Source organism: Rhinoraja longicauda, chromosome 8 (assembly GCF_053455715.1).
Source record: "Rhinoraja longicauda isolate Sanriku21f chromosome 8, sRhiLon1.1, whole genome shotgun sequence".
NCBI classification, from domain to species: Eukaryota; Metazoa; Chordata; class Chondrichthyes; order Rajiformes; family Arhynchobatidae; genus Rhinoraja; species Rhinoraja longicauda.
The window spans coordinates 28,284,818-28,306,369 of NC_135960.1; positions in this window are offsets into that span (position 1 = coordinate 28,284,818).

Consider the following 21,552-nt stretch of genomic DNA (forward strand, 5'->3'; position numbering starts at 1 on the left):
AGTGAAGATGTAAACAACTGAGCAATAGTTGAGCTGTTTGACTTCTCCAATACTTCCGATGTCAACAAATACTCCTTTGATGGTTGACCTGCCTCCAGTGTACCAATGACCACACTGGCAACGTATGAATGAATGAATCAGTTTATTGGCCAAGTATGTGCATATATGCCTTGGTGCTTCGCTCAAAAATGACAACACAAACACAGTTAACAATTAAAAATAAAGCATAACCACATCAAAACAATAAGGATACAACATTATGGTCTAAACATGTGGGTGAAAATAAACCAGAGCAAAAAAGAGACTACAGACTGGTTATTGACTAGAACTACTACTCGTGGAAAAAAGCTGTTTTTATGTCTGGCTGCGGCTGCTTTGGCAGTCCGGAGTCGCCTTCCAGAGGGAATCTTCCCACAGCATCGGTTGTCTCGTCTATTGTGATCCCTATTTTGTTGCATGCAACTTCATCTCTAATTTTCTGCACAACAATGTTGAAGTTGCTGTCGACATAATTTTTCTGTAATGATGACTCACTCGGTATATGTTCCACTGTGTATTTCTCTAAAAAAACCTCTGAGAGATTTGTTTTCCAATTTCCACAGTGGAATTCCAGCATCAATGAATGCCTTGCACAGATCACTCGAAAACTCAGATTTGCGACTGGAACCAGCAGTAAATGTAGTGAGGAGCCAAGCTTGCTTTTTTCCCACCTTCAGTTTCTCTGCTGCCGACTTGTGTTTAGCTGTCTGAACATGCTGGGAGACTAAATATTTCTTGTCATGATTCACTGCTTTCTCACATGCTTTGCAAAACAGCACACAGTTATCTGTTGCAGAATATATCACTCTCGTACACTCTCACCAAATCGTTCAGTTTTTTACAAGGCCTTGATTTGACTTTAGGCATTTTGACGCTTGCAGGGGTAGATCCTACAGTAACGGGATGCAGACCTCTACTGGCAGGCCAAGAACATGCTGAGAAGAGGACTCAGAGCTGCCAAGGAAAGGTACTCTGTGAAGTTGAGGAGCAAGTTCTCAGCTAATGACTTATTCAGTTTGGAAGGGCTTGCAAGAAATCACAAGCTACAAGAGGAAAACCTGGGCTCCTTGGACAATCATCAGCTGACCAACGACCTGACCGAGTTCTACTGCTGGTTCAATAAACAGAAACTTAACCCTGGTACCCCTTCCCCAACCAACACCACACCTACTCACAGCCTGACTCCAGTTTGAAAAGACTGGACTCTTCCCCACCCACCCCTCTCCAATCACCACTTAACACCCACTTTTGCCTGACTACAAAAGACTGGGGTCTTGTCCACTACCCACGAATGTACGACCGACGGTGGAGCCTCTGGTTTCGCCCCGGTGGTGGAAATTTTCTTGTAAGTTACGTTAACACGGCAAAAAAAGGCTGATTTAGGCACTCGATCGTGAAAAAGGCATTATCTTGCTGAAATCAACAAAAAAGGCCTGAAAAGGCACGTATGGCAAAATCCTGGCTCTAATTATGAATCTGCAGAAAGACAATCACGCCGGGAGGATATCAATCTTCTGTAATGGACTTATACTTTTCAGTTTATACTGAACTTTTAACTATTATTGTTTGTACTTTAATACTTAGTGATATGTAGTTAGATGGGTACTAATGTAGGCTGACAACTCCAAGGGGTGGAATGTAATGTAAGGGTTAAACAGACTGTGAGCTGAAATTGTTGTTGTCAGCTAAATTAGCAGCACCTTATTTCGAACTCTGCTTAGGAAAACAAGTAGATGCTTTTGAAAAATGCTTGGGCTAACACAAAGAGACCAGTAGATTATGAAGACACCTGCAAGGTCACTGAGATAAGTTGTGCCTTCCCAGAGACATCCGAGACTAGCTTGGTGTCTGATAGGACACATTACTCACGCCATTATGGTAGCAAGGAGAATAGCTAGCTTGACACATAAGCACCTGTTGTTCTTAAGTGATAAAATTATTATATAAATACATGCTTCTACCATGAGAGCATGAGCTTCATCTTCGGGGAGAGAAAAGAGTTTCACCAAGATAAGACAGGAAGAGCTTGTGCCGGTGACAGCCAGTGCAGACAGGAGACCCGAATATGCAGAGAGGCATAAGAGTTATTTCGTATTGTTTCTTTATTGATAGTTGAGTTTCTGTGTTTTACTTGTGTTTGCTTTAATAAATGGTAATTTGTGCTGTTCACATGTGCTTCCTCCATTCATTGATCTAAATCCTTGAATCCTGCATATATTTCATTACAATTAGATTAAAAATTTCACCCAAGTCACATATATAACCACAAAAAAATGATTATATTTCACATACAAATGTAAAGGTTTGTTGGTTAATTGGCTTTTGTAAATTGCCTCAAGTGTGTAGGGAGTGGATGAGAAAGTGGGATAACTTAGAACTTGTGTGAAGAGATTATATCTGGTCAGTGTGGGTTCAGTGGGCTGGAAGGCTTGTTTCCATGCTCTATCTTCAAACTCAAGCACCAATGGGAAGCAATTTATTACCTAGGCAGAGAGACCCTGGAGCGGACTACCAGACTGTTGTCATGTTATCTGTCTGGAGACTTGGTGACTTAATCCCAGAGCAGGTCTGGAATTCAACAATGTCCTGTTGTGATGTTCACTCTCCGGGTCTTTGGAAATGCCAGGTGAACACATCCAGATTCACTGGTCCACAAGCCCATTCACCCTGAATGAGGCCCCTATCCAGTTGCCAGAGCATCTGAAGAGCTGGATGATCAGGTTTATAACCCTGCTGTGATGCTGCATCCCATTGTGATGTATCCCGTCGGCCTTGTCATGTCAGGGTTCAAAGCCCCATGTATGATGACAGCTCAATGTCTCCATATTTGGTAAAAACCTAGTCTTTATCTGGATTATATTCAAGACTCCGAAAGGAGTAATTAGTTATCATGGTGCCCTTGAGTTTGTGACTCAGAGAATGTCATGGCTAAAAAGCGTCTCTGTTCATTCTCCTTGCCCTGCTAAGGATGTTCCAGACGCTCCAGTACTAAAATGGTTGAGTAAATATATAAGACATTGCACAAAGAATGTTGCACCAGTCAACCTAATAGAAGACATTGAGGATGGAAATATGCTGGGGAATGAGGAGGAAAATGGGTGAAGAGAGATAACACAACATCTCATTACAGCAGAACTAAAGGGAATATCTTCAAAGTAGACATACCTTGAGGATATTTCGCAGTGGAGCAGACGAAATGTGGAGGAAGGAACTGCGGATGCTGGTTCAAAATGAACATAGACACAAAATGCTGGAATAACTCAACGGGTCCGGCAGCATCTCTGGAGAGAAGGAATGGGTGACTTTTTGGGTCGAGACCCTTCTTCAGACTTCTATTGTATTCATGATTGGCACAGGATGAGTATTTCACAGGTCTGAGGTGCACAACCTTGGCTTTATTTATTAGATTAACTTACTTAACAGATAAACAACATATTAATTTTGTAATTGCATTCTGCTTCATTTACCCTAAACCCATTTTGTTTACATTTCCCTTCTCTTTCTTTAAACCAAATGTTATTTTAAACTCACCAATCATCTATATCTCTTACAAAAAGTGGAAAGCTGGAAGAGGACAGCTGGTCAGGTAGCATCCCAAGTCGAGTCCAGTATATTCTCACCTGCTTATCACAGTGAGATAGAGGTACCATGAAAATCTTGCTTACAGCAACATCACAGGCACATAGGCTCAGAAAAACATACAAAGACAATAGACAATAGACAATAGACAATAGACAATAGACAATAGGTGCAGGAGTAGGCCATTCAGCCCTTTGAGCCAGCACCGCCATTCAATGCGATCATGGCTGATCACTCTCAATCAGTACCCCGTTCCTGCCTTCTACCCATACCCCCTCACTCCGCTATCCCTAAGAGCTCTATCCAGCTCTCTCTTGAAAGCATCCAACGAACTTGGCCTCCACTGCCTTCTTTTTTTTTTTTTTTATAAGATAAATTTTTTATTGGAGATAGGTACATCTTTACAGTCATACATTTTTAAATTGATAATATTGTCAATTATTATTATATTGTCTCCAATACCTTTTGCCCCCTTTTTTTTTTTAAACTAGATAGAACTAAAGAAATAGATGAAGTAAAGAAAGAAAAGAGAGAGAAGCAAAATAAAAACAAAAACAAAAACAAATTATAAAGATAAGGAAAAAGTTAGTTAAAGAAGAATGGAAAAATTTATTAAAATAACAAAAACTTCATTCGAGATATATACGTACATTTCAAAGTATAGCATTTCATCCATTCTTTAGTCCGAGTGCTAGTCAGGTTCCTGTGCTGAACCATTCTGACCCTTTAAGTAATCAATAAAAGGAGACCATATTCCAATGAATAATTCCTGTTTGTCCAACAGGGAAAATCTGATTCTTTCCACGTTTAAGGTCTCCGTCATTTCTATAATCCACATTTTGATTGTGGGGACCGTAGGGCCTTTCCAAAATTTTAGAATTAATTTTTTTCCTGTTATTAAACTATAATCCATAAAGTTTCTTTGTATTGTTCTAAATGTTTGATTTAATTCTAATATTCCGAGTATAATTAATTTTGGATCTGGGTCCAATTGTGTGCTGGTTACTTTAGATATTATGCTAAAAATATTTACCCAGAATTTTTTAATTTTTATACAGTTTGCAAACATATGAAATAATGTAGCTTCTAAATGTTGACATTTATCACATTTAGGTGAGATATGTTGGAAAATTTTATGTAGTTTTGTTTTTGAATAGTGTAACCTATGTATTACTTTAAATTGTATTAGAGAATGTCTGGCGTTTAGTGAACACTGATGTATATGTTGCAAACTTTCTTCCCAAGTATCTTTCGTAATTACTTGGTTTAATTCTTTTTCCCATTTTTGTCTGTATAAGTCCGTGGAGGCAGAAAATTCCACACCTTCACCACTTATACTTACACAGGTTATACAAAATTATTCCTAGAATTCTGCAAGACAATGAAAATAAATAAAAGGCTGCAAAAAAATCAATTGGTGCAAAACAATTAGAAAATAAAAGGTCCATGGTAGTGCATGAAAGTATTTGGTTATCAAGATGAAATTAAGTTTTGTGGTGGTTGCTTCAACAACTGATATTTTTAGGAAAGTAGCTGTTCCTGAATTTGGTGGTTTGCGACTTCAAGCTTCTGTACCTTCTGCCCAATAGTAGAAGCTAGAAGTGAGCATAGTAGGGCAGGGATCTTTGATGATAAATGCTGCCTTCTTGATACCTTCGATGATGGGGAGGGGTGTGCCTGAGGTGGACAAAAGAGAGTCCAGCACTCTCTGCAGTTCTTGGAACTGCCACACCAGGCCATGATGCAGTCAGGATACCTTCTGTAGTACAGCTGTAGAAGTTTATTAGAATGTTCAGTGACATCAAGAGTCAAGAATGTTTAATTGTTGTATGTACTGAAAATTGAATAATTAAATTATTTCTTGCAGCAGTTTTTCATGTACATTTATATATAGAATTATCTGATCTGATTGGATAGCATGCAAAAGAAAGCTTTTCACAGTACCTCAGTAGATGTGACAATATGAAGCCTAAACCAAAAAAAACCATTGACACCACAACACAACGAAAGAATGTACACTAAACAATAATACATAAATTATTAGTTATACTGGGTAACCAGACCATAATAGTAGTGCAAGTTGATGAATGTAGTGTGACCAATACAAACTCCATAGTACTTCAGTGTTGAGGTAGGGTTGTGGTTAAGGTTCTGAAAGGTGGTTCAAGAGCACGATGGCTGTTCTTGAAGTTAGAGGTCATGATTCTCAGGCTCCTGTACCTTATTTCCAAGGATTGTTGTGAGATGAGAGCATAGCCAGGCTGGTGAGGGTCCTTGATGATATTAGCTTCCTCGAGGCATTGCTTCCTGCATATTGCTGTGATAATGGGGAGACAATACCCATGATAGACCAGGCAATGACCACTACTTTCTGCAGCCTCCTTTGTTCCTGAGGATTGAGGTTACCAAACCAGGCCGTGAGCAACCAGTCAGTTTGTTCTCTATGTACAGCTGTAGAGGTTCAATAGAATATTCAATGACATGCCAAATCTCTACAAACGTTTGAGAAAGTGGAGGCATTGGTGAGATTCCGTTGTATTTGTATAAATCACCCTCTGCCAATTATGTTATCCATTTCCCTGGATCCTGCTAACCACACAAAATCTTTTCAAAGGCCTTACGAAGTCCATATACACTATGTCTTCTACCCTGCCCTGATTGGCATGCTCAGTTAGTTCTTCAAAAAACAATCAAATTCATGAGACAAAATCTCTCATCTGTGCTGACTAATCCTAACCAACCCCTGTATTTTCCAATGCAAGTGTACTGTCCCTCAGAATCTCCTCCATTAACTTACCTACCATAGATGGTAGGTAGGTAGTCTACCTACCTAGATGTTAGGCTACTGGTTTATAGTTTCTAGGTATTTGTTTGCAGTCCTTTTTAAGTAAAGGCACAACATTAATCACCTTCCTCTATTCTGGCACTTCATCCATGGCTAATATTGATGCATATATCTCAGCCATTTATACAGTAAATATCAGCGCTCTGGCAAAACCTAGGGGTATACGTACATAGTACCCAAAAGGTGGTGACACAAATAGAGAAAGTGGTAAAGAAGGCTTATGGCATGCTTAGCTTCATCAAATAGGACACTGAGTACATAGTTCGGACACCATTTTCCAACTGTGTGGGATGTTAATGAGATCTCACCTGAAATACTGTTGCAGCTCTGGTCGCCACACTCTAGGAAGGATGTGATTAAGCTAGAGTGGGTGCAGAAAAGATTCACAAGGATGTTATCAAGGCTGGTGGACTGAGAATATGTATGAAAAATGTCAAACTGCATTACCGACATGGGTCAATGACTAGGAAGTATCTATGATTAGCTGCTATTTCAGACAAAGTCAAAGTACTGATTGGAGTAGATCATACTGATCTGGTCTTATACTTCTTCTTTCGTGTCCATCATCCATATTTCAAATGATACATCACTGTCATCGTCCGTCCTGAAAGCTTCCGGCGACAATCATTGGGAGCCATCACTTGTACAATAGGCGATGGTCCTAGCAGAATTAGCTCAGGACACTTCCAGTTTCCAGCCGCGCGACGTGGACGCTTCTGCTATGGGGCCGGTCTTATACTGATAAAATGGCATTAGACTTCAAATTTAAACTTAACAAAGACCCAACTTGGTATTCTGAAGATTTAAGAGTGTGAAAGGAGTTCTTAAATCCAAGCCAAGTCAAGTTATATGAAGTCAAGTTTATTGCCATGTGCACCAATATGGTGAGATACCAGTACAGTAAAAAAATTGTTTGTCACAGCATCATGGGCACAATTATACAAATAGCAGAAAAAAATATATAGGGCACAATTATACAAATAGCAGGACAAAATATAGAAAAGATAATGAAAATAAAGGCTGTGTTAAACAAGATACCAGTGCAATACAATGAAAAACAAGTCCATGGTAATGCAGGAAGTGGTCCGAAATCTTCTGCTGCTGAGGTGGGATAAATGTTGTGCCGATCAATTCAAGAACCTGATGGCTGTAGGAAAGAAGTTGGCCCTGAACCTCAGGATATGGGAAATTAGATTTCTGTACCTACTGCTTAATGGTAGCAGCAAGATGAGGGCATGGCCGGATGGTGGGGATCCTTGATAATCTTCTTGAAGCAGCATGCTTTTAATAATGAGGGGGGGGGGGGGAGACTAGGCTCATAATAGGCTGGACTGTGTTCAAACATTAATTATTTTGCAAAATTAATGGTAATTTAGAAATTATTAACATAACAGGTAAATAGCAAAAGTACTGTCAAATTCTTACTTCTTTCAATGGCCAGTAACTACATGAGGTTAGACATTAGCTTTTGGGCCAGCAAGTGCTCAAAGTTACATCCAAAGTCTGAAGATGGGTCCTGATCTGAAACATCATCTGTCCATATCCCTCCACGGATGCCGCTTGATCTGCAGAGGTTGTCCAACACATTGTTTTTTTACAGTTCAATTTGCATGGTGCTTCATGTAGCACAATCTATATAGAAAAGATAAGAAGCAAGCTAATTAATTGTAACTAATTGTATTAATTAGCAGAAACCACACTGAATGAAATTGAGGCAAATTTTTATGATGTCTACTGAATATTTTAATAAGAAATGTCACTGGCATTGATACAACCATGGGAAAGATTGGTAATCTAATTAAAGCAAACCGTAACTGACAGCAGTGCCTATGGATATTTAAGTATTATACTCACAACCAATTACAGTCAACAGAAGTGACGTAATGGATTGATGATGGCCTTAAAGTTACAGTCAACCTGTCTGTTACACCATTGCACAAGCTGAAAGTTACCTATTAATAAGTCAGCATTCAGCCCACAGTATGATAAATAGGAAAAGAGGTTACAAAGCGCACTCTTCAAACATTAATGAAAATTCAGAACAGCCAATAAGACGTTGCAGGATGTTTTCTAGCACCAACATAACTTTCTCATTTGTGACATTTTAATTATTCAAGAGCTGAAGGAATGACTGCGAAAAATGCAGAAGTGACATTTGTAAAATAGATTTTGGAACGGTAATTTAGTTCATTTTGAAACAAGAACAAATAAGGTTGGACACATCTATTGGCAGGATATTTAAGATAAATCCCAGTCTTGCAGACGAAAGCTGCGGTTGAAACAAATGACTCCTCAGAAACCGACCAGCTGAGTGATGCATTTAGACACACCACAGCTTCCTTTATTACACTGGTACCCGTCTAGCATGGCACATGAGGTTCCTGTGAAATGCTGAAGATGGTGCTGGAGGTGATGTCCAAGCCAACGGTTACTAGCCAGCATTTTTTAAGCTGTACTTTTTGATAGAGTAGGACAGTTATATACGTTTTATAATGTCAATTTGTTTGGCTAAATGTACAAGTTATTCTGATGACAATTATTTTTTTTAAATATCGAATTTAACATTAAAAAGTTGTACAGGCTAAACAATAATAAGAAATACTTCAGATTTAAAATGTTAGGGTTTTTTTTCGAGAATACATCAAAATTACTGTGCTCCAAGGCTTTGTGTGACATATTGGATCAGATCTTAATACAAAAATAATGAAATATATGTGCAAATTACCATGTTCCAGTGATTGAAACAAAAACTCTGGATACTGGAAATCTGAAATAAAACCAGAAAATGCAAGAAACATTTAGTGGGTCTTGCCGCATCTGTGGAGAGAGGTAGAAGACACTTAGAACATCAGAAGGAACATCATCCCTTCGTCTGATGAATAGTCTCTGACATGATATGTTAACACTTCTCCTGCTAAAGGTGTTTCCTAACTTGCTGTGTGTTTGTCCAACATTTTCCACATTTATTTGCAGCGATTGAACATGTGGTCGATTGCATAAAGTAGGGAGTCACCTGTATGAAATTGGCCTTTCTTCCTCACGTGCACCCTGCCACTCTTTGGCATGAATCCCATTTATTCTACCCATTAATATCTCCACTTTCTACCACCCCTCTACACATCAGGGGCAACTTAAAGTGGGCAATTATGTTACTAACCTACACATCTTTATCATGTGTCAATAACCCAGAAAACTAGAGGAGACCCAAATGGTGGCAGGGAAAACATGCAAACTCTACACAGAGTGCATCAGAGGTCAGGATTGATCGTAGATTGTTGATAGTTCCTTTCAGTTGGGATTTTCTAGGACTCGGCATTAATAGGCAAAAGGATGAACAATTTAAAAGGAAATACTGTAGATGTTAGAAGTCTGGAATGGAAACAAAAAATGCTGGAAAGACTCAGCAGATTAGGGAGATGGCTAATATTTAAAGTTAATGATCTTTAATTTGATGTTGGGTCAGTGTTTTGAAGCTTTGACTCCCTTTCTCTCTCTCAGCTGGAGTTCTGCCCAAGCATTTGAAATATGAATGCACCTGCAAACTGTTTTCCAAAGTATTCCATGTTTTATGAGCACTATGGATTGTTAATCATATTTTTAAATCAAAGTTTTTGCTGATCATAAGTTCAATGATTTGTGTTTTCTGGATCACATTAGGGTCATATTACTTTTTAGATGAAAGAAGTGGCAGGTTCAATAATGCTGAGAAATTGATAGCAAAATCTCTGTTTAAAAAATGGCTCTGCTGATCGGAAGAATTCTTATAGTCCAGGAATTAAAGCTTCTCTCCCACAATGGGTGAATGAATAATCAAGCTCTTGCTCAAAGCAGAGACCATCTCCATTATAGATATAAAGCCCAGAGGAAATATAATTGCAGTGTAAATAAGGCAGGGACCAGCTGGGAGCAATGTACACATATTTTTAGCACTGCTGCTCATCCAAATCTCACTATCAGCAATGATATTGCCAGAAGTATCTTGCCTAATGAAGCAATCTTTCACATAAAATGCTGATGAGCAGAATATCTCATACTGACTTGGTTCTGTGTGCATACCTTGTGAAAACTTTGGCCATGTTGATATCCACCCTGAGCAAAGTCTGCATATCATTCTACTTTTGATGCTCCAGGAAACACAAAAAGATAGAAACACTTTAATTTTAGCACACATTTTTGAAAGTTGTTGAAAATTGTTGAGGTCAGATTCTGGTCTGAAACTTGTATACATTGCAAGCAGGAGGGCTGATCCTGGAGCCCAGCTGCTGTTGCCACGGAATGTACTCAGAAGCAACTCCAGAAACCTACAGCTGAAGGACCCAGAAGACAAGGATGAAATGTGATTTAGTGACAGCTAAATCATACCCTTCACAATCACTATGATCGTGCTCACTATGGTTCAGTCATAATAAAGTCAACATGTCAGAAAGATTTTTAATTCTGCCCCCTTCAATCAGTGAACTTCCAGCCTTTTGTGGAAAGACACAAAGTGCTGGAGTAACTCAGTGGGTCAGGCAGTATCCCTGGAGAGCATGGCTAGGTGACATTTTGGGTCAGGACCCTTCTGACTGATCCTTCATCAGTCCCGACCCAAAACGTCAACTATCCATGTTCTTCCATGATGCTGCCAGGCCCGCTGGGTGACTCCAGGACTTTGTGTATTTCCTTGGTAAATCAGCATCTGCAGTTGCTTGCTTCTACATTCCAGCCTTTCGATGTCTGACTGAGAGGGGTACACTGATGTCACAGATCTCTTCTACTTCAGTAAGCTGCACGCCATGTGATAGGTATAACTAGTCCATGTCTTTTCTATTGAATTTTCTCTAGACAATTCCCAATTGTTATCAAGCCGATGCACTGCACTGTGTGAGGATGACACTTAACTAGATGCATTAGACTGCAGAAGGATTTGTGTTAACCGAACAGTCTGGGTTTCTTTTCCATGGAGAGGGGGGTCTTAAAAGAGATGTATAAAATTATGAGGGACAAAGAAAAGGGAGGTGGGAGGAACATTTTCTCCATAGCAGTGGTGATGATAACAAAAAGGTACAGGTTTCAGTTGAGGTATTAAAGATTTTGAAGAGATCTAGGGAAGAGTACTTTCACCCAAAGGATGATTGCAATCTGGAATGTCCAATGCAATGCCTGAGATGGTAATGGCAGGAATGCTCACATTATTTAAGAAGGATCTGGATAAACATTTAAATTATCAAGGCATTGTAGGCTACAAAATTGGAGGGAAACTTTACTTTAAAACTAGGTACAATTCAAATGCAGACTAAATAACTAGTAGGTATGGATCAAATGGGCCCTTCACAGTTGTCACAGAAGACTGAAAACATTGGAATAATGTTTTCTTGCTGTAATTATGCCTTTGGTTACATGATTATTCAGCAAAGATTGTTGGCTAATTAGATGAGAAATAGTTTGTTTTTTAAGCAGAACTAGACATTTTAACTGTTAAGGGATATGTTCTAATTGCAAAGCAGCATGAATTTTGTGGATTTAGCACAGCTAAATTGTATTCCATACAATTGGAATGAACAGACAAGCTTAATTGTTTAATAGGCATGGGTATGAGGCACAATGTGACTCTAATAGAGCAGTAATGAAATTCCCATCTGCAAAAAAATTCAAATAACCCCACAACATTTTATTTTGGTTGAATTTCAAAATGCTGTGCCATGAAAAAAGATATAGATTTTAAAAAAAGAAATAAGAAACATAGGAGAAACTTAATAACTTGGTTATTAAGTCTGAGGAAGGGTCTCAACCCGAAACATCACCTATCCATGTTCTCCAGAGTTGCTGCCTGACCTGCTGAGTTACCCCAACACTCTATGCCATTTTGTTGGATAATAACTTGGTTTATGCTTTAAAAGCACAATGTGAAATAGTTTCAGTGAATGGTTTACAAAGTAAATTAGGTAACTGAATTAGGAAGAAAAAAAATGGAGGAAAGTGCTGATGAGATTAGGAAATAGAGTAGTAAGAAACTGGTGTGGAGCATAAACTCGGGCATAAATTAATTAGGCTGAAGAGCTCATTTCTATATTGCAGATGAGTGGTGCACATTACCTTGTAATCCTGATCTGTCAGGTTTTTAAGTTAAATTGGCACAGACCCCAGCTTATTTTAGGATCTGTGTACTTATGAACAATCTGTCATTTGCATAGTGAAAAACTGTGTTTAAATGTGCAGCCTCAGAATCATAATGGAAATCAGCAGATACAAACAATGAATGTATTTCAATCTCAAAAATAAACTAGAAAAGAAAGGTACCTCTAATTGGTTCCCAATGGGGTTCCAAAGTCTTAGACTCTTGCAAACACAGGTGATACTAGTCTTTATCAACAGTGAAAAGTGGACTCTGTGATTTTGGCAGACCATATTCTGTCATGTACTTGCCTTCTGCTTTCTTGGTTTCAATGGAAAAGAGAATTAGATGAGATGTAAAACCGGCTACCAACATATAATGAACCAATTTTACATCAGTAACAAGAGTTATTAAACCCCCATAAAAGACACAAAATGCTAGAGGAACTCAACGGATCAGACAGCATCGCTGGAGAACATGGATAGGTTATATGATCGCATATTTGTCTTCCTGTGTTGTACTGTTCTATGTTCTGTGTTTGTCAAAGCACAATGGAGTTTAGAGCTATATTATATAGAAACAGTCCCTTTGCCCAAACTCATCCATGCCAACCAATTTGGTTAACGGAACTAGTCCCTCTTGCCTGGCCCTGCAGACCTATCGTTGTGTCGTTTAAATGTCTTAATTCTATGCGCTCTAAGATCTTGTCTGACAGCATATTCGATGTATGTGTAATCCTCTGAGTGACAAAGGAGTAACAGATTTAAGTTGAGAGGGGAAAAATTTAAAAGAGACCTAAAGGACAACTTTTTCACTCAGAGGGTGCATTACACCCAAGTTTGGAAACAGTTCCATCCAAAATCACAAGAAATTACAGAGTTGTGGACATAGCCCAGACCATCATGCAAACCAACCTCCCTTCTATTGATTCCATCGACACTTCACATTTCTTCAGCAAGGCCACCAGCATAATCAAGGACCAGTCTCACCCTGGTCACTCCCTCTTCTCCCCTCTCCTATCAGGTAGGAGGTACAAAGGTTTGACAGCACATACCTTCAAATTCAGGAACAGTTTCTTCCCAGCTGTTATCAGGCAACTGAACAGTCTTCTTTTCTGCTGGAGTGCAGTCCTGACCTCCCATCTACCAAATTGGATACTTTTGAACTATCGTTAATATGACTTTATTGGACTTTATCTTGCACTAAATGTTATAGTAGCCTTTATTCTTTATTTGTGCACTATGGATGGTTTGATTTTAATCATGTATATGACTGGATAGCACGCAACAAAAAAAGCTTTTCACTGTACCTCAGTACATGTGCCAATAATAAACTAAACTATCATATGACTGGGGAGGCACACACAATGTTATAAAACATTGGTCATGCTACACCTGGAGTATTGTGTGCAATTCTGTTTACCACACTACATGAAAATTCTTGATTGAGCACAGGAAGAACACCTGAAGAAGTACTTTCTTCTGCCCTCTCCCACGCTTCATCTTGCATAAGATATCCCAGGCCCATAGCTCTATAAAGACCACTTAACCGGTTATTTAACTTTTCTGCCATCGCTATCGTTAGTCTGGTTAGGGTTCAAAATATTTCAAAAGGTCAAGGTTGATGGCTACCTTAGGACTGATGCCAAGTGGTTTTAATTAGTTTTAGAGCTTTTCAATGCAAAAGTAATGGTATAACGTGCAAGACAAAATAGATGTGACTCATCAGATGCCTTGCAGCAAAATATCTCCCTAATTATTATTAGCTCTAAACTGCCAGGCTTTCAATTACTTTAATCCTAATCTCTGGGGTTATTCCAATTTTGGAACCTTCAGCAGCTGGGTTAAAGTAAAATGGACAAGAAATGCAGCAAATCTATAATATGTCATCATTAATAATGCAATGATAGTTATTTTTTAAAAGATTTTTTTCTAAACCTTTTCTCCATCTCTCTCTCTCTCTTGTTTTGTGTTCCTTAAAGTCCACCTCTTTGACTAATCTTTTACTCCTCTATCCTGATGGTTCTTACCGGGAAAAAAAATATATATAATAGGTATGATGAATTTTGCAACTATAATGCACTGATTGTCGGTGTTCTTTTTACTTATTGGGATAATGCAAGAGAGATTTATTTCAGACGCTGGTTGCAGTTGACTATGAACGTCGACAGGGGGCGCATTTTGCTCATTATTTGATTTGGGAAAATCCCAACAATCGCTTTTCTCACCAAACTAAGTGACAAAGACCTGCCTAGGTTTGTTAGGTATCATTCAAGGTAGGATAATTTTGTTGAAAACAATAATACTTTGCAAACAAGGTAAAGTTAAATGGCAGCTTAATAATATATGTGCAATATTTTTAACTGCCTACTTTGACTATTGATCCACTGGAGGAATGTTTCTTATTGATTCAATGGTTAGTAACCTGAGTTCAATAAACAATAATTTGAGTAAGATCTAGCTGGGAGTTGAATGAATCTTTTTTGTGATTTGTGACGATCTAAAGCAGATGTAATAGGATCCATGAGGACTATTTGAAATGCTTGTTTAAAGAGCCAATCGAGACCGAATGGGACAAATTACCTCTTTCTATGTTAAAAAGTTCTATGAATTGAAATATGTGGAGGCTTATGTTGTGAAAACATCTTACTGAAGCCTGTTTAAAAAAAAACATTTATTTAGCAAACATAAACCACTTCATTGAAAAAATGCATTCAGCAGAAGCATAGAAATAGTTGGCGAACATATAAGCAGCATTGTTATTGAAGAAAGTTCCAAGGCAACCTTTGAGGATGCAGGATGATTTATTCATTAGTATTGATTTATTATTGTCACGTGCATCGAGATACAGTGAAAAACGTTGTTTTGCCTGCTATTCAGGAAGACCATAAGTATGATATAAGTGGAAAGAAGCATAAGAATTGAGAACAGGGGAGGAATGGTTGAAAATTATGCTGCCAATTAAGGCTATAAATATCCAATATTCTATTCATAAGTAGAAAGATATTTACAGAATAATAGCCTCAGTATTTAGCTGAGAATCACAATATGGCAAAAGGCCAGAAGTCTGAAGCCTTTTATCTGAAATGTTAACTCTTCTTTCCTTTGCACAAATGCTGCCTGACCTGCTGCATATTCCCTTTATTTTCTTTTAAAAATTTCTGCATTTAATAGCTATTATTGCATTATTAATGATTACATATTATAGATTTGCTGCATTTCGTCCAATTTACTTGAAACCCAGTTACGAAGGGGAAATCATGCTTGACTAATCTTCTGGAATTTTTTGAGGATGTAACTAGGAAAATGGACAGGGGAGAGCCGGTGGATGTAGTGTACCTTGACTTTCAGAAAGCCTTCGACAGGGTCCCACATAGGAGATTAGTGTGCATAATTAGAGCACATGGTATTGGGGGTAGGGTACTGACATGGATAGAAAATTGGTTGGCAGACAGAAAGCAAAGAGTGGGGATAAATGGGTCCCTTTCAGAATGGCAGGCAGTGACTAGTGGTGTACCGCAAGGCTCGGTGTTGGGACCGCAGCTATTTACAATATACATCAATGAGTTGGATGAATGGATTAAAAGTAACATTAGCAAATTTGCAGATGACACAGTGTGAACTGAGGAAGATGCTATGAGGTTGCAGGGTGACTTGGACAGGCTGTGTGAGTGGGCGGATGCATGGCAGATGCAGTTTAATGTGGATAAGTTTGAGGTTATCCACTTTGGTGGTAAGAATAGGAAGGAAGATTATTGTCTGAATGGTGTCAAGTTAGGAAAAGGGGATGTACAACGAGACCTGGGTGTCCTAGTGCATCAGTCACTGAAAGGAAGCATGCAGGTACAGCAGGCAGTGAAGAAAGCCAATGGAATGTTGGCCTTCATAACAAGAGGAGTTGAATAAGGATTTGAGGAAGGATATTCCTGCTATTGAGGGCGTGCAGCGTAGGTTTACTAGGTTAATTCCCAGAATGGCAGGACTGTCTTATGTTGAAAGACTGGAGCAACTAGGCTTGTATACACTGGAATTTAGAAGGATGAGAGGGGATCTTATTGAAACATATAAGATTATTAAGGGGTTGGACACGTTAGAGGCAAGAAACATGTTCCCAATGTTGGGGGAGTCCAGAACCAGGAGCCACAGTTTAAGAATAAGGGGTAGGCCATTTAGAACAGAGATGAGGAAAAACTTTTTCAGTCAGAGTTGTAAATCTGTGGAATTCTCTGCCTCAGAAGGCAGTGGAGGCCAGTTCTCTGAATGCTTTCAAGAGAGAGCTAGATAGAGCTCTTAAGGATAGCGGAGTCAGGGGGTGTGGGGAGAAGGCAGGAACAGGGTACTGATTGAGAATGATCAGCCATGATCACATTGAATGATGGTGCTAGCTCAAAGGGCTGAATAATAATAATAATAATAATACATTTTATTTATATAGCGCTTTTCATATACTCAAAGACGCTTTACAGAGATTTTGAGAACATAGGGAAATTAATAAATAGATAAATAAGTAAATAAATAAATGAACAGAGAAAGGAGACAGTAGGTGAGGTGACCTTCAGTGGTTGAAGGCAGTACTGAACAGGTGAGACTTCAGCGATGTTTTGAATGTGGTGAGTGTGGGGGAGTCTCTAACGGTTTGGGGTAGTGAGTTCCATAGGGTGGGAGCAGCGATGGAGAAAGCCCTGTCCCCCCAGGATCTGAGTTTAGTCCGGATGTGGGGGGATAGGAGATTGGCAGCGGCAGAGCGGAGGGTGCAGGTGGGAGTGTGCCTGTGGAGGAGGTCGGTCAGGTAGGATGGGGCCAGGTTATGGAGGGCTTTGTAGGTTATGAGGAGGATTTTGTACTGGATTTTGAATGGCCTACTCCTGCACCTATTGTCTATTGTCTATTGTTATTGAACGTTCCAAAATAGGAATATTTTACATACAGCCTCTTAACTGACCATAGCAATAGCACTTGCAAATGAAGCTAATCTATTGTCATTTGCAGCATGAGTAAGAATCTGCAAATAATGGTAATGTGTTGCATAATGCATGAATTATCAACTTCAGCGGCTTTAGTGAAAATAAATCTTGCAGATATTTAGATAAAAATGTTGTTGCATTACAATGGTAAAAAACAGCTGAACATACTTATCAATAGAAATACTGGGACAAAATTGAGTTTTAGCAAGACTACACCTTTGACCTAAAATTGACTGAAAAATATGAGTTGACAGCACCAATATGGGATAGTCACCTAAAATAAATGTTAAACCTTATAATAACTTTGCAAGTGGGATATTTCAAGTGCTTCTGGGAATCATGCTTACCTGAGGTGAACAGACACTGAATCTACTTCTGGTAGAGACAGCCATATTGAGCAGTGACATTGAGATGATGTAGCTCTGAATGCTTGGCTCTAAAATGAATTACCTTTTTTAAGCAGACAATAATTAAACCATAACAGGCAGCACCATAGACCAACATTCAGTGTTCAGTTTTAATGAATAGTTCTGATCAAAGCAAGGGTTGGAGTGAAAGATTTCCGCAATTTGCAGTGCACTTACAATTTCTTTAGTTCACCACTTCCCTGTAGGTGAGTTCCATTCCTAAATCAAATTGTTTTCAAACATATTGAGACGATATATTAATTAATTTCTACACTCACTGGACATTCAACAGGGGATGTGCCAGAAGCAGTGGATTTTCAGCCCTTACTTGGTTTGATTTAGTGACTTGTGCTACGTATATGGGTACGTATATTGAATAAACGTCTTGCAGCTAGCATTTTCACATTACGCTAACTACTGTTCAAAACAAGATTAAATAGAATATGAATTATTGGCCTGAAGCCCTGGTAGTATGGTAACAATTCTGATTGATGTCAACAACTTATTAATAGCACATTTGCTTTCTGACTGTCTAGGTCTATAATGCAGAGAAAATCAGAAAAAGAGCTAAATCATCAAGATGTCTTCACTTTTTTTGTAATATATACATCACTCAATTTCTTGAAATCAAAGATTTAATGCAGTAATCTTCAATGTCCATGAAACAAAATAATCCAAACTTGAGTCTGCCTTCATGCAAACCTCAGTAAAGGATGGCCAAGAAAAGATCAGATGATTTCTTGAGCTGGTTCCACACAATCACATCGACACAAAGCATCATAACCCCCAAAGCTGCCCGTGAAAGAACTGCTATGTATTTTTAAAAAGAGGCAAAGAGACATTTCTCTCTGAACCCAAAGATGATTAATCATCCAAGAGCTAAAAGAATCCTTGTGACACCACCCCACCCCCCCCCCTCCCTGCCCACATTACAGGAGCCATCCTTTCATACTTTTCAAATAATTAATGTGCTAAGATGTATATTTTGAAAATCTCATAGCAGCTTACAATCAGATACACCTTCTGACATTTGGCTTAGAAAGCAAAGAGTGGGGACAGAAAGCAAAGAGTGGGGACAGAAAGCAAAGAGTGGGGATAAATGGGTCCCTTTCGGAATGGCAGGCAGTGACCAGTGGGGTACCGCAAGGTTCGGTGCTGGGACCCCAGCTATTTACGATATACATTAATGACTTAGACGAAGGGATTAAAAGTACCATTAGCAAATTTGCAGATGATACTAAGTTGGGGGGTAGTGTGAATTGTGAGGAAGATGCAATAAGGCTGCAGGGTGACTTGGACAGGTTGTGTGAGTGGGCGGATACATGGCAGATGCAGTTTAATGTAGATAAGTGTGAGGTTATTCACTTTGGAAGTAAGAATAGAAAGGCAGATTATTATCTGAATGGTGTCAAGTTAGGAGGAGGGGGAGTTCAACGAGATCTGGGTGTCCTAGTGCATCAGTCAATGAAAGGAAGCATGCAGGTTCAGCAGGCAGTGAAGAAAGCCAATGGAATGTTGGCCTTCGTAACAAGAGGAGTTGAGTATAGGAGCAAAGAGGTCCTTCTACAGTTGTACCGGGCCCTGGTGAGACCGCACCTGGAGTACTGTGTGCAGTTTTGGTCTCCAAATTTGAGGAAGGATGTTCTTGCTATGGAGGGCGTGCAGCGTAGGTTCACTAGGTTAATTCCCGGAATGGCGGGACTGTCGTATGTTGAAAGGCTGGAGCGATTGGGCTTGTATACACTGGAATTTAGAAGGATGAGGGGGGATCTTATTGAAACATATAAGATAATTAGGGGATTGGACACATTAGAGGCAGATAACATGTTCCCAATGTTGGGGGAGTCCAGAACAAGGGGCCACAGTTTGAGAATAAGGGGTAGGCCATTTAGAACGGAGATGAGGAAGAACTTTTTCAGTCAGAGAGTGGTGAAGGTGTGGAATTCTCTGCCTCAGAGGGCAGTGGAGGCCAGTTCGTTGGATGCTTTCAAGAGAGAGCTGGATAGAGCTCTTAAGGATAGCGGAGTGAGGGGGTATGGGGAGAAGGCAGGAACGGGGTACTGATTGAGAGTGATCAGCCATGATCGCATTGAATGGCGGTGCTGGCTCGAAGGGCTGAATGGCCTACTCCTGCACCTATTGTCTATTGTCTATTGTCTATTGCTCCTGTTTAACTGAGATGTACTTTAGTAATTGTAGTATTTCTTCCCCACACATTTTAGAAATAACTCACTGTTGAGGAATGGGATTCTCTCAAAAATATTTTTTTTCTAACATGAAATAATACTGTTACTGTTGAATAATAATACGATAACATTCCTACCATTTCCCCTGAGTAATTGATAGTGCATTTTGCAATTAAGGACAAGTGGTTGGTTGAATTATGTTAACATTTTCAGGGATGTTCTATACAGGAAAATAGCCTGCAAGCTTGTGGGCTTTAGAAAACAGTATATTAGTTTTCAAATATTTTTTCTTCCCCAAGTTGACACACAGATATGTTAAAATGAAGAAATAGCAAAGTCTGACTGGAGAAAAGCAGTGTTTCAAACAAAATGATGTATTGGATTTTTACCCATCAAATCACTGAAATACAATGACATTCTTGCAACAGTACTTAATAGTACTGGAACAAGCTGGACTTTAAATAAAATCTTATGAAAATGGGCCATTACGCTGCAGGAAACCTATTTTAACTAGTCCCTTGCAAGGAATAAGGACGCTCATTTATTCTTTATTTTCCTGTTTTTAACAAATGGATCACAAGGGACACAAGAGACTGCAGATGTGGGAATCTTAAGCAGAAAACAAACTGCAATAGTTTCCTCCCCTCTGTCATCAGCCTTCTGAAGGGTCCTTCTATAATCTAGGGTACTGTCCAATTAATATCTACCCCAATGCGGACATTGGACTCTGTCCATGGAACTAATGTGCGACAGTGCTGAGAACCATCTTGTATTTTGCACTCAGTTTCTTCCCTTTTTGCTCTACCTATTGACATGATTATATTTATGTATAGTAATATGTGATAGATGGGTTGGCATGTAAAACAAATCTTTGCACTGTACCTCAGTACACGTGACAATAAAAAACCTAACCCTAACCCCAGTGGGTCAGGCAGCATATGTGGAGGGATGTGGGCACAGTGACATTCTTGCAGCAGCAGAACAGGCATGTGAACACAGTACTTAATAGAGAACATAATAAACAAACAAAAAAAAGTTCAATAAAAACTGTAAACATAAAATAAAAAACGTTGACGTTTCGGGTGGGGGACCTATCTGCAGACCGATCACAAGGGCCTTCCACCACAAGTTGCATATATACCTCTAAATCTAATATATATATATATATTAAAACAGCAGGAATCGCATAGGTTACCCTAACTGAACAGCCGTGATAGCGCCCTGATGCATTGTATATATTTTAAAAGAAAGCAAACGAATCATCGGGGAACTTCTATATTGATCAAAGTTAGAAGGGTAAGTGGACCGACGAGATTATATACTGGCAGGCAGCTGGAAGACGCTGTCACGTTGTTACAGATGTGAAGCGGAAGGCTGCTACAGATGTCAGAAACTAACAACCGAAATCGCATGTGTGGTGGGGGTTTTTTGTTGCCAAG